The sequence below is a fragment of the Athene noctua genome, chromosome 5 (assembly GCF_965140245.1).
Source record: "Athene noctua chromosome 5, bAthNoc1.hap1.1, whole genome shotgun sequence".
Classification (NCBI taxonomy): Eukaryota; Metazoa; Chordata; class Aves; order Strigiformes; family Strigidae; genus Athene; species Athene noctua.
In genome coordinates, this window is record NC_134041.1 from 46,222,507 (window position 1) to 46,234,999 (window position 12,493).

Consider the following 12,493-nt stretch of genomic DNA (forward strand, 5'->3'; position numbering starts at 1 on the left):
AGGGAAAAACAGCTGGGAATATTTTTATTCCTTGTAATGAAACTCTTATCCTTGATGGTGTGTAAACTCATGGTCTAACCGAAGCCACAACCAAACTGAGAGACAAATTCATCCTCAGCAGTTTTCAGTCACCCGTTAAATGACATTCCTAAATCCAATGCTTGTTTCCACAAGGAGAAACTCTGGTGCAGTTGTTCGTGACCAGCCCCACCTGCAGATTGGACTGGTAACCTGTATTCTGTCCTCCTGATGCCTTCTGAAGGACACACAGAAGTTTTAAGGGGTAAATATCAAGGCATACCTAACTGATACATAGGATTTACCTACCCCAAAATATACAGTATTTATATTCTATATATTTTTGGCCACATATTCTGCAAGGTTTACAACTGGCATCCTTAAAGAGTCTCCAGGGATAAAGTGGTCATCTACTAGTTGACTTGATTTCATCAAACTGTGGAAAAATCTCAGACACATTTTCTACACTCTGTTAGTATTTTCCACGTATTAGACGTATCATGGCATCAAAATTTCCAACACTCTTTTCAGTTGAGTTCAATCAACCAGGACATTCTGCCAGGTCTCTGTTAAATTCAATATATGCTATCAAGCTCCCCTACTTGCCTAGCAGGTACCAAAGGCGAACTCCAGCGAGATGCCTATTTTAGAAGAGAAGTTCAACTGTCATTTACATATATCTTTCGTCTAAAATGGCCCAAATCCGATAACCAGCTGGGCATATAATAAACACCAACCTTCCCCCCTGGTCCCTGGGGAAAGAAACTGCAAGCACTAGAAACTGCTAATGGTGGGGATAACTGTTGCCGTTTGTAAACTGTCTGGTGATGAGTTACATTTAAGAATAACACAGCTCTTAAAGCACATTTTTAATTGCAAAAAGACTGTGCTTCAAGGGCTCTTATCCATTTACCTAACACACAATCAATAAACACAACGTAACCTGTTATTTTTTTAATGCTCCACATGACTGTGGTTAGACATCTTGAAAAAAGACCCACAAAAATACTGTAGGAAGCATTGAAAAAGAGTCTATTTTAGAAACGATGAGTTCTTTGGACAAGTGGCGTTTTCATTAAAAGCCAGACAACAGAACTAATAAAACTGGCCTTAACTTTGTGAAGAGGGTTTCAAGGACCTGACGCCGTGAAACTTCACAATGAACAAAGCTCACCCAGCAAGTTTAATGCCAGCTCTGCTATGCCAAAGCAAGCTGCCACCAGATCTTTGCAGTCAGTGCAGAAGTCAGCAAATCAGAATTCACAGTAAACCCTGCACGAGTTCTATCTCACCATGGAAATTAATACAGTGAATTAGATGTGTGGTTTACGTGGTTCACTCAGTTCCTGCAGCAGCTAGGACTAGACACTCCAGAGAAAGAACCTGAGCAGGCAGGAACTAGATAGCTTGTTTTCCAGGAAGATTTCCCCACTAATACCTTATGCCCTAGAAGTGAAGTTTTTCCCAGACCTGAAATTTTCCATTCTTTAGACCCTTTTACAGCTTTGTTATTCACTGTCTGCCACATGCAGACACAGTCCAAGCACAATGATGTTCAGGGCTCCTGCAAGATCCTTCCTTCGGAGCCTGTTCATTTTTTAAAGTAGCCCAGCTACAGTCTCTTACAGAATACTAGTTTAAGATGCTTCTATGGGATCAAGCATTCCTTGTATTTTGGGGGTGTCGGGGGGGGGGGGGGCGTGGGGTGTCAGAAGGGCAGGATCAGAGCAAAACAAAAAATAAAGTAAGCAACAAAAAAAGGACGTTTCATTTCTGTTTTCATTTTTCCTGGTAAATGGCCATGCTCATTCTATTCTTCACCATTTGTGAAGCTGGCTATCAGTCACATTAGGGCTGACTGCTTCTGAGGTGCATGGCAGGAAAGACCCACAGCAGGACACTCCTTCTTCTTAGGCAGCAGAATCAATTCAGGACTTGTAAGAACCACCTCTCACCGCTTCCTCGAGCAGCATTACTACTGGGAGCTGCCTCACTCCTGCTATGATCTGCCTCCCCTACTAATACCAGTGTTTGGATGAGCAATGAGGAAATCAGGCTGGCAGAGAAGAGACTTTGGTACATTGCTGAAAGTGACAGACTCAGCAGCTGGGAAGATTCCGTCCTTTCACCCTTGAACACAGGAGAGTTGCTAGTCCAAAAGGTTAGGCCTAAAATAACAGATTTTTTTTTAAAAAAATCATCGTGAAAATACAGAAAGCTCATCTAGTGTGCTGAATTAATCTATCCTCATAATACTTAAGACTAGGCAAAACCAGCCAGGGAACAGGTGAATTTTCTAGCACTAGAATCACAGCAGCCTTGTCTGGACATAACCAATTCCGGCCACGTATCCATACACTGAGGCATAAAAGGGTTGCAGCCTTTCTTCCAATGTGACACCCCAAACCAGAAAGTCACTTCTTTTCACCTCGTTTACCTCTGTAAGTAAAAATGCCGACTAGGGCTAGTGGAAAGCCAAGTTAAAAAATCAGAACAACAACAAACCCAACACCATAACAACAAATATTCGGTGAATTGTGAATTTTTTAAGTTAACAGGGTCACACGAAGTCCCCAGCAAAGAGGCAGTTGTTCAGACTTCAGCAGTCCTATTAGTTTCAGCAACCATAGCGAAATTAAATCCTGGGCAATGTTTGTCTCACTCTCTCTGAGTAGCTACATGGGTGCTCAGGGGAATTTGGCACAAAAAAGTTTGGGCCGTAGCTGATAAGCTGCCAACACCCCTCAACAGATATTACCCTGGGTGCTGGGCATACTCTTGAGGCAGGACCCTTGCAACCAGCAACCCAGCAACCCTGGGCAGAACTCTGCATCAGAGGGAATTCATCAGCATTAATAGTTTTCAAATAAAACATCTTAGGCTTGATAAATAAGCATTTTTTAAAGAAAACATTTTTTCTGAAAATTTTTGACTATTACTGGATCAACCTCAGCCTCATCTGACGCTACTCCAGAACTAATTTCAGCACCAAAAGTTCATAAAGAGTGCTGCCGCTTCAGCTGAAGTGTTACTGTCAGGCCAGCTCTCCTCTTCTACCCCCATCTTCCTTCCAAGATTTCTTTCCACCTCCACTCAAGTTCTACCTAAATTGTCCCTTCTATGTTTATGCTGCTGAGTTATTTCACGAATTCGCTGTGCTTATTAGTACACAAGCCCTTCGCCAAGTGCAGAGCCCGAGCTGCGTGCCCTCTTGCACTGCAGCTTTAAACAAACTGATTTTGCATTGGCAAGTTACAATTCTAGCGTTGCATGCACTTCCAGCATACTCAAAAGAGGAAAAGTTAAAAATGCTACAGGTCAGAACAACTCGAGCATTACTCTATCTGCCAGCTAGCCCCGGGAAGCATGAAGAAATTCGGGGTATTTCTCAGTCTACCGTGAAACTTCACGATTCGTTTGGGAACACGTCGTGACCAGCACATCTTGCATACAGTCCTACCTCTGGTGCATCTCCTTTCAGTTCACTAACTGAATGCAAATTCGGGTCCTCCTCCAAACCGAGCACCTAGTGCCAACACAGCGCCTATCCCACACGGCTGATCCGCTCTCGGTTTCTCCCAGTCCATACCAGTGCTCCCAGCACCAGCGCGCGCACAGCCGAGCTGAGGCTGAGCAGACAAAGACGCCGAAGGTGGGAAAGCCTCTTACCGGTGAATTAGGTGCCTCTTCCTCAGCTCCGGCAGAGGTACGGCCCGGAACTCTCCGAGCCCAGCCTCCGCACCGGCCAACCACGGGAGGCTCCGCCGCAGCCCCCGCCGCACGGCCCGGCGGAGGCGATGTCCGCGGCCCTGCCACGCTCCCTCCTGCCCCGGCCGACACGCCACGGCGGCCGGTCCCACGGCGGGTAGCCGCGGGCCGGGACACGCCGCCCCCGCGCAGCTGCCTGTTGCTCGCCGCCGGCACCGGCCGGCTTCCAGGAGGAGCCTTACCTGCGGGCGGGCGGTGCCGCCGCCGGACCCGAGGGGCGAGGCGGTGTCCGAGGGGCCGGGACGAGCGGCGGCCGCAGGGCAGCGCCCCCCGGGACAGACGGCCCCCGCGCCGGCCGAGCGGCCCCGCCCCGAGCCACCCCCGCGGCCCGGCCTCGCTCCCCGCGCTGGAGGGCCGGCGGACCCGCCGGAGGAAGCGGCGGCGGCCCCCCACGGCCAGGGCGGCGGCCGAGCCTACCTTGGTGCCCCGCACAGGGCCCGGGCCGGCGGCTCCTCCTCCGGCTGCGGCGGCTGCTGCTGCCCATGCCCGGGGCCGGGAGGCGGGGAGCCGGGAGGCGGCAGGCCGTGGCGCCGACGGGCGGGGGGCTGGGAGGCTCCTGCGGGGCCGGGGCACCCCCGGCTCTCTCGCCCGGCTCCTGTTTACCGCGGCTCCCGGCCAGGCTGCCTGTCAGCGCGCCGCCCCGCCCCGGCCCGCCCCCGCCGCCATGGCCCGGAGGAGGACGGGGAAGCGACGCGGCTCCCTGCGGTGCGGCGGGGTAGGGCCCGTCCCCGCCGCCTCCCGGTTACACTTTCCGTCGCGCCTCGGCCGCGGAGATGCGGCCCTCCCCCGGTCCTCGGGGCACCTTCCACCAGGAACACGCCGCGCGCGTTGGCAGCGGCCGCCGCGGCGCCGGGAGGGCTCCTGGCACCTGCGCGAGTGGGGAGGCCGCAGGCAGGCAGGGGCGGCGACACACCGGGAACCCCGAGGTGAAAGTCGCAGCGAAGCGAGTGGTCTCTAACTGACCTGAGCGTTGCTCTCACCCTTGCCTCCTTCTGAGCGGTGCTAATATCGCGTCCGGGGGGAAAAGGGCTTGTTCTTTAGCAGAATGAGAAGGAAACAGCTAAACCAAATTCGTAAGGTGCCATATATCTTTTAAAAACTCTATGTATGGTTTATGAGGTGTTTTGTATGTTACACACATGTATATATTGAGGTGAATTATACGGGAAAAAAGCAAAGTGAGAGTGCTGCGAGAAAACGCAAAGGGAGAGATCTTGCCAGACATACCTCATCTGTCCCACTTGGGAATAAGTGAACGCAAACAGGCAGCCAGGCAGCCTCGCTGAACTGTTTCTGTCAGTGCAGCACAGACAAGAAAGCAGATACTATTGAGAGAAAGATAGAGAACAACAAAAGCTCCTGACTTGACACACAAGTTCATTCACTAAACCTAGTCAGAAGTTTTTAAGCTCCTGAGCCTGCACTTTTCCACATCAATAATTTACAGGGCTCCTGGGAGACGTGCCTTTAGAGAACAGTGAGAAAAACATAAAGTGAGTGACTCCTTTTGATGTAGAGTACAACCACCCCCTACAGAAAAATGTTACAATAGGTTTTCAGAACACACAGAAGCTGGGCTGAAATTCTGTAATTACATTTCGGAGTTAGAACACCCATGTAGTGGAGGTGGGATGAACACCCCCCCAGAGTACACAGTGTGTCTTCCTGGGAAGAGGAGAGCGTGTCTGCAACTCCTATTTAGTCCCGTGTAGACTGAAGCTAAAAAAAGATACTTAGATTGTATCACCTTATGATAGGTTATGATAACATGCCTACGTGATAGATATCCACCTCCTCTTCATAGATAGTGTATGGTAATGCTGGCTTGTAAAGAGAATCAGTTTCCATCCCAAGCTCTACTGCTGCCTTACCTTGAGGCCACAGGAATATCCTCAGAGGAGGTTGTTTTCTTCATACCCCCAGTCCATTTTGTTGTGGTTTTTAAAAACTGTCAGGCTAGGATCGTATCCCACTGTGGGAACAGCATAGCTCACCACCCAGTACTGTGTGCCAGACTAGGAAATGGGCCTGAATAGAAGTAGAAATTATACAGAAATACAGTTGCACAGAGGGCAGATTTTCCAGGCAAACTAGAATAACTAATGATTTGGCCTGGAATGAAAGAAGATGCAATAAGCCACCACTGCTCCCCTTGAGAATTAAGGGTGTTGTAAAGTGTTTAAATTCCTTTGCATATCTAAGCCTTTCCTGTGTTTCGTAATTATTACTTGACAGTCTCTACGTTTCCCCAGAAATCTTGTCTAGTATTTTAAGACATATTGCTGTTCTTGAGTCTCAGAACAACCTCCTGAACGCAGGACTGCATAGCTAGGACTAAAGCCTCAATGCTGAAGAGCAGGCACTACTGTGGAAAATCCTCCCTGCATGCCTCACACCCCTCAGTACAAAATGAAAACGTAAGCTTCTGCAAACACGTCCCCTGGCCCAATTTGCAACTAATTTAAAAAATAGGAAAGAATAAGCTTAAGCTAAAGGCCACTAGCCAAATGGAAATCTTAAATTCTTCTAGGTAGTGTTGCTGTTCACAACCTGAGTAGGAGATGCGAGGTATTAAAAAATTATGGGAACAGAACTTCTCCACTTTGCTATCTGGACATCTCTGGCTCAAAGTTAAGGGAGAACTGCAGTTACGGAATATGCACCTAGAAATGCATGTCACCCTTAGCTGAAGATACTGACGGGTCTGCAGAAAGAGCTGCCTGGGTGCCCTGCACACAGGATCTGGACTGTGAACATACACATATAGCCTTTGTAAATACTTGCATCAACAATAAATTCAGTTTGTTTAAAGTCGTTACAGCAGAAGTACCTCTGTGCCCAGGAGACCCCAATTCTCTCTAGAAGCAGCACAGATCTAACATAAAGACTATGCTTTTCAGAAATGCTTTTACTCCTTTTAGCAGGAAGACCTGAAAAGTATTGTGGGGCAGAAACCCCAAATTGTAAAAACTGTTGTAGAGCTGTTCCCTCTTTGTTTTGTCTTTAGTTATGACAATACATACAGTAGTTACATGGAGAAGAATAATTACTTTTTCCCCAGATAATTATAAAATGATTTTATTCAACAATATCAGTCTGAGCACCTGCATGTTTCCATAGCAACTCCACAATACTTTAGGGGATTACCTTAGAATTCCACTGTGGTTTGGGTCTACAAAGTTATTTAAATTTTTCTTCGGAAAATTTGTTTCCAAGTATAAATTGAAACTATGGCTACCATATATTTCATGAGCTATACTAGTCTCCTGTTAAGAGAGATCTTAAGAAACTGCAACACTCCCTTGCAGGTTTTTGTACAAAACCGTGCAATCTTATATCACTGTAATCAGAACAGCCATTATGGACTCAGGGCTGGAAGCATCCCCAGAAGTCCTGCAGGGGATCACACTTATGTGAGGGACTGATGGGAGACTGTAAAACCCTAAGATCCACATCCCCAAAAGACCCCTTGAAAAGAGTAGGCAGGTGTAAGTGCCTTCATGCACTGAAGTACATACATGGACATGAAATGAATGAGCATGTATATGAACCTGTGGCTATCAATTTAAAATGTAGAGAAACACATCTATTAGACTGGATAACAGCTATTAAAAGAAAACAACGTAAGCCCGACAACTAGGAAGCTTTAAATCCAGACATATGCCTATGTGCTCACACGTGTAAACATGACATGCATGCAGACAGGACAGGATGTGCTCCTAAGGCTTATTCTTTGCTATTTTTTCTCCAAGGCAGCTCAGTTCTTTACTTCCTTCCACCTGCGTATCCTAAGCTGGGTGTTGTCCCATCTGTTCTCTATCTTCTACATACACTACTGGCAGAGATGAGAGGAATGTCTCCAAAAGTTCTTTGATGACCCCTAGCTTTACAGAAGGTAAGCCCAGGGTTCATTCCTTCCTGCACTGTTGCTTTGCTGTTTTCTGCCTATGCAGAAACGACCCATCTGGTAAGAGAAGGAAAAAAGAGAAGCCTCAGGGAAAGGTATGATATGAATGATATGAAACTGATATAAATTCATGTAGAAAGATGGAATCTATTATTTTAAAAATAAAGTTTACATCCTTCCTCACTGTTTTTCCTTCATCCAGAGATCATTTTAGATTCTGAAAGGAAACTGAGAGAAAAGAACTTACCTCTGTAAGGTCTGGAATTCCTTAAAACTTATTATCAATGTGCTTCAAACAGCATTGTTTTCAAGTCTGCCCTACAGGACAGGAGAGAGCACTTTTTTCCATTCTCTCGCTTAGAACATCAAGAAAACTACATGCATCTTTCTTGCCAATTTTAGGAAGAAAATTATTTGCTGAGATTGTTTCAAGAATACAGAGAGTTAAGTGTTTTCCTGATTCCCTCAAGAATAGGAAGGGAGCAACTACCACTTCCTTTCTTTGCCAGCCCAGAACATCAAGGTTATAACCAGGAATGTTCAGACATGTGATATCTGAAAGATGCTCACTGTCTGAAAACTGTATTCTGCTACAGTAAACGGCAACAGCTTAGAACTAACTTAGACGATGCATGGGAATTGCACGGCAGGCACCTGAAAGCTGTTAGAACACTGAACAAGCACCGTACAGTATTAAAGCCCTGACTCTTTGTAAGTTGAGAAGGAAGTAAGTCCAGAAGTGAGGCTACCCATCAAATATATATGTGCACCATATCCAAAGAGCTGCAGTCACTGTAAAATAAACCATTTTTCTTTTTCAGATAATCTATCTTTGTGAGCCCCATTTTCTGTGACTTGCAAGCAGTGACCCAGCAGAATGCACTACTCAGTCTAAGGAAGCAGCTTCTACCAGAAAAGCACCAGACTCCAACGTATGTATCACATTTAATAAAAACACCACCAGAGCTCAAAGTAGGTGATTTGTAGACATCTTAACAAGTGTATTTCCAAAGAGCCTGAAATTTATCAAACTTTCTACACTCTCAGATGCAGGATCTAAATTAGCACCGTGGTAAATGCATTTTCCTAAAACCTGGCCTTGCAAAATCAGTAGGATGAGATAATTTGAAACCCACCTCTGCGACAGAGTGGCATCAGCCATTGAAGTCTCGCTTGGAAAGCAACAGGTGAAAAAAGCATTCCTGCCTGCAAACTGAACTGTAACCTTTCTCCCAGTAATGTGAGACCCTTATAGGTTGTGAATTTAGCAGACAATGACTGCAGCCAGCCCTATATGCAGCAGGTTTAATCTGGCATGGCATGTGACAAACAGACATATGACTACACACCCCAGCAGACTTCAGCAACTCTTCACAGTCATGTGAGGGTGCCTTTGAAGACTGACAAGATTGGATACAGATTTGAATCTGTCTCAGGGCAGATAAGCTTCTGCAGTCATAAAGCCTAACCCAGGCCTCATAAATGCTATCCTCTGTAGAAGTGTTAATAGGGATTTTCTCATTACTGATCCTCAAAACTAAGGGAAAGGTTGGCAAATGTAACAAACTTACCTTTTAAGGTAATGTCCCTAGATAAAACTAGTTGTCTAGGTATGGGTGAACTGGCTCTAGGCAAATCCAACCAACCACATTAAGGTGCCACACTTGATTAAGGCTTATAGCACTTCAAGACATTTAGCATTCACATAAATGAAAAAAGGGGAAGTCTGTACCTGAGTCCCTTCTTTGTACCCCATTAAATGTAATGCTTACTCAAGTCAGAATATGCACTACTAGAAAAAAAGTGAAGCTCAGTAACAAGTGATGCATCTTCAGAAGTCAAGTGGTACCGCAGCTGGGACTACAGCTCACAATTTTCTTCCCCTACTTTGCAAAACACAAAAGAAAAAAATAAGTTTCCTCCTCTAGTGATCAGAAGTTGGAAAAATAACCTGACTGGTATGCTTCACTTCCAGGTTTGTTACTCAGACCACTGAGGAGTGTATAGAAAGTTGTATTAACTTACTCCCCCCAAACCCAAATATACAGAGGAGGAAAGACATTTTCTGAGCCTACCTCTTCGCAGTCTATTATTTCAGCATTGGTTCTTCCCACTGCAATAAACAGACTGCATGCATCCACCATGATATGTGGTAAAGGCATAAAAAAAGGCAGCCTGTTTTTGTGTAGCAAAACCCAGAGATCATCTTCCTCGTAAGCACAGCTATTGTGCTGAACTCAGCTAGCTGTTCCCCTCACAGAACTCTCCTACATTTTCTCCTCATACTGTAATGAATGCTATTTATATCCTGTCCAGAGTACAGACAGATTAATAGATTAATACTAAGCATTTCTATAGGACCTCCCTTGGAAGAACCCTGGGCATATTTTACCAGATACTACTTCAATCACAATTTTAGAGGCTTCCATTGTAACAATACCTTGAGCAGCCTGAAGCTAAATATACAAGACAGAAAAATAGGAACCAGAGAACTGAAGAAGACAGAATGATTTCTGAAAGCTTACTGCAAAATTAGAGGAGATTCAGAGGACAGCAAGCATAATTAAGGCTCTGGAATAGCAAAGACAGTGAATCGCTACCATAAAAAAGATGAGTAAGAGATGTGATACAAACACAGAACATACTGAATATTCAGGAAACTGTTCTCCCTTCCTCATAACACTGATAATGAAAAATTAATTTCAATTTAAAAATGGTAGGAAATTAAAAACTACAGTTAAAGAAAATGCTTTTCACCTTACACATAAACAGAAATAACTGAGACTGCAAATCTATGAAGATTCAAAAATAGACCTTTATGGGCCTCCAAATAAATATTATACTGTACACTGAGACAGCAATTTCTTCACAATTCAGGCCACTCATTAGCATAGGAGGTAAGATCCATTGTTGAAAACAGGTTCCTGCACACTTGGTTACAGAAGAATTCTTGCACCTTCTTTTGAAGTGTCTGTTACCTCCTATTCTCAGAGAGAAATGCTGGACTGGATGGGTCTCAAGCTAATCCAATCTATTCTGATGAGTCCTTTGTTTCCCCCAAAGTAAACTACCTATGATCACTGGCAAGACAGACCATGCTAAGAAGAAATACTGTCACTCAACTCTCAGTCTCAAGATAATGTTTAAAACTAAACATATTTCATTTTACATCTCTGTGTTGTAACTCTGCAGCAGCCAGTGCAGGTTTTTAGCAAATCACTACCATATCCCATATCCCAGTACAGGCAACAGTTCCAGTACTTGACATTAAGTACAAATTATATTCATCCAAAATAAATCCAAGTCTACTGTTCAAACAACATCAGTTCAAATAAAATGACTGTCTGCACATCAAGTTTATAGATAGGTGGGAGAGAAGACACATAACTTCTCTTTTTAAAATACTTGTTTAAAGAAGAAAACAGAGAAAGAAAAGAGGGTGTTTCTATACTCCCGATTTTTCAGAAAACTTCAGTGTTTTTATTTCCAACTCATTAACCTTCTTAATCACATACCATGTAAATTGTACTGTTTTTTGATTAGGTATTGTTCTGAATTTCTGGTGCTAGGCAGAACACCTAATTTCAGCAATAATTCACCATCCAGATGTGATAAGAATACATAATCCTTACATAGCTATATATACACATATATATATCCTATATATACATAGGATATATAGTAATCAGCCCTGATGAAGATTGGATTGAAAAGGATTGAAATCAACCTTAAAGTGTTGTTTAGGAATAAATGTCTGTTGCTGAAGACCTGTAAAGCTTCTTGAATTGCAAGGCCAGAAAGGACAAGTAGCGAGGAATGGTCAGTTTGTTTAAGCAGTTACTGATGTATACTCCTCACACACCACTGAATTTATTCTTTCATATCCTCACCCTGTGTCCGTAAGAAAAAGAAAGCGATATCTGTCATTCCACAATGATATTATGGGGACAGGTATTTTTACTGCATATATAGCTTCTAGCGTAACTTAGCTAGTAGACACCTCTAAAATTCATACTTGCAGGGTTAGTGAGGAGGAAAAGAGGAGGGTTCTCTATTCTGCAACACATTTAGAGGCACTCCTCCATTTTTTTCAAAGTTTTTTGAAAAACTCTGGAATTAAGGGAAGGAACATACCCTATTTCTGACCTCCCCAGATCTGTTCACAGTGGGTCGGATAAAAATTTGTAAAGAAACAATCAGTTCTCCTTGTCTATGGTTTTCTCTGTAAATCTCATTATTGGACAAAAACCCTTTTGCCATTCTTAAATGCTTCTGCTGCCCCCTGGTGTCTTTTCTCTGCACCTTCATACAGAAAGATGACTCCTCAAGTTCCCTGCCAGAAAGTCCCTACATAACAGAAAAGTTACATACAAACCAGTGGGCCACATTTCTAGATGCAGCACTTTTGCAGACTAATGCTTATAATAATTTCTGGAAAAGATCTAATTACTAGGCAAGCCTCATTCCAGTAAGATACTGCAGAACAAACAAATCCTATTTCTTACCTGAACGTTGCCAGCAGAAATTGCTTTGAATTAGTCATAGTACCAATAAACTGCACCGAAGAATTACTGTAAGCTGGGAAATAGCTGTCTTCCTCTTTTATGCAAACTTCTATAGAAACGCTATTAAATTGCTGCTTATGCAAGGATATTTTTTTCTTTTTTCTAAAGAACTGTTAATGGGAAAAGCAAAACAATGACCTGAGCTAAAATACTTTCCAATATGCACACAATGGCCATAAAAGAACACGGAGCAAAAAATTACATGGTTGCATTGACAGTAAACCTAAACATACTG

At 44.1% G+C, this 12,493-nt stretch overlaps 1 protein-coding gene across 5 annotated transcripts in view; it reads right to left on the reverse strand.

Annotated features, from left to right (window-relative positions):
• The window catches only part of MARCHF8 (membrane associated ring-CH-type finger 8), a 101,018-nt gene extending 96,622 nt beyond the window's left edge, over positions 1-4,396 (reverse strand). For 2 of the 5 annotated variants that reach the window (XM_074907357.1, XM_074907349.1), the window contains exon 1: positions 4,204-4,396. The gene's annotated coding sequence lies outside the window, so the exon portion shown is untranslated. Of the gene's footprint in view, positions 1-3,478; positions 3,641-3,687; positions 3,938-3,968; positions 4,044-4,203 lie in introns of those variants that run through there. The other 3 variants (XM_074907350.1, XM_074907351.1, XM_074907352.1) reach the window with 3 other exon arrangements.
• Between the last annotated feature and the right edge of the window lie 8,097 nt (positions 4,397-12,493).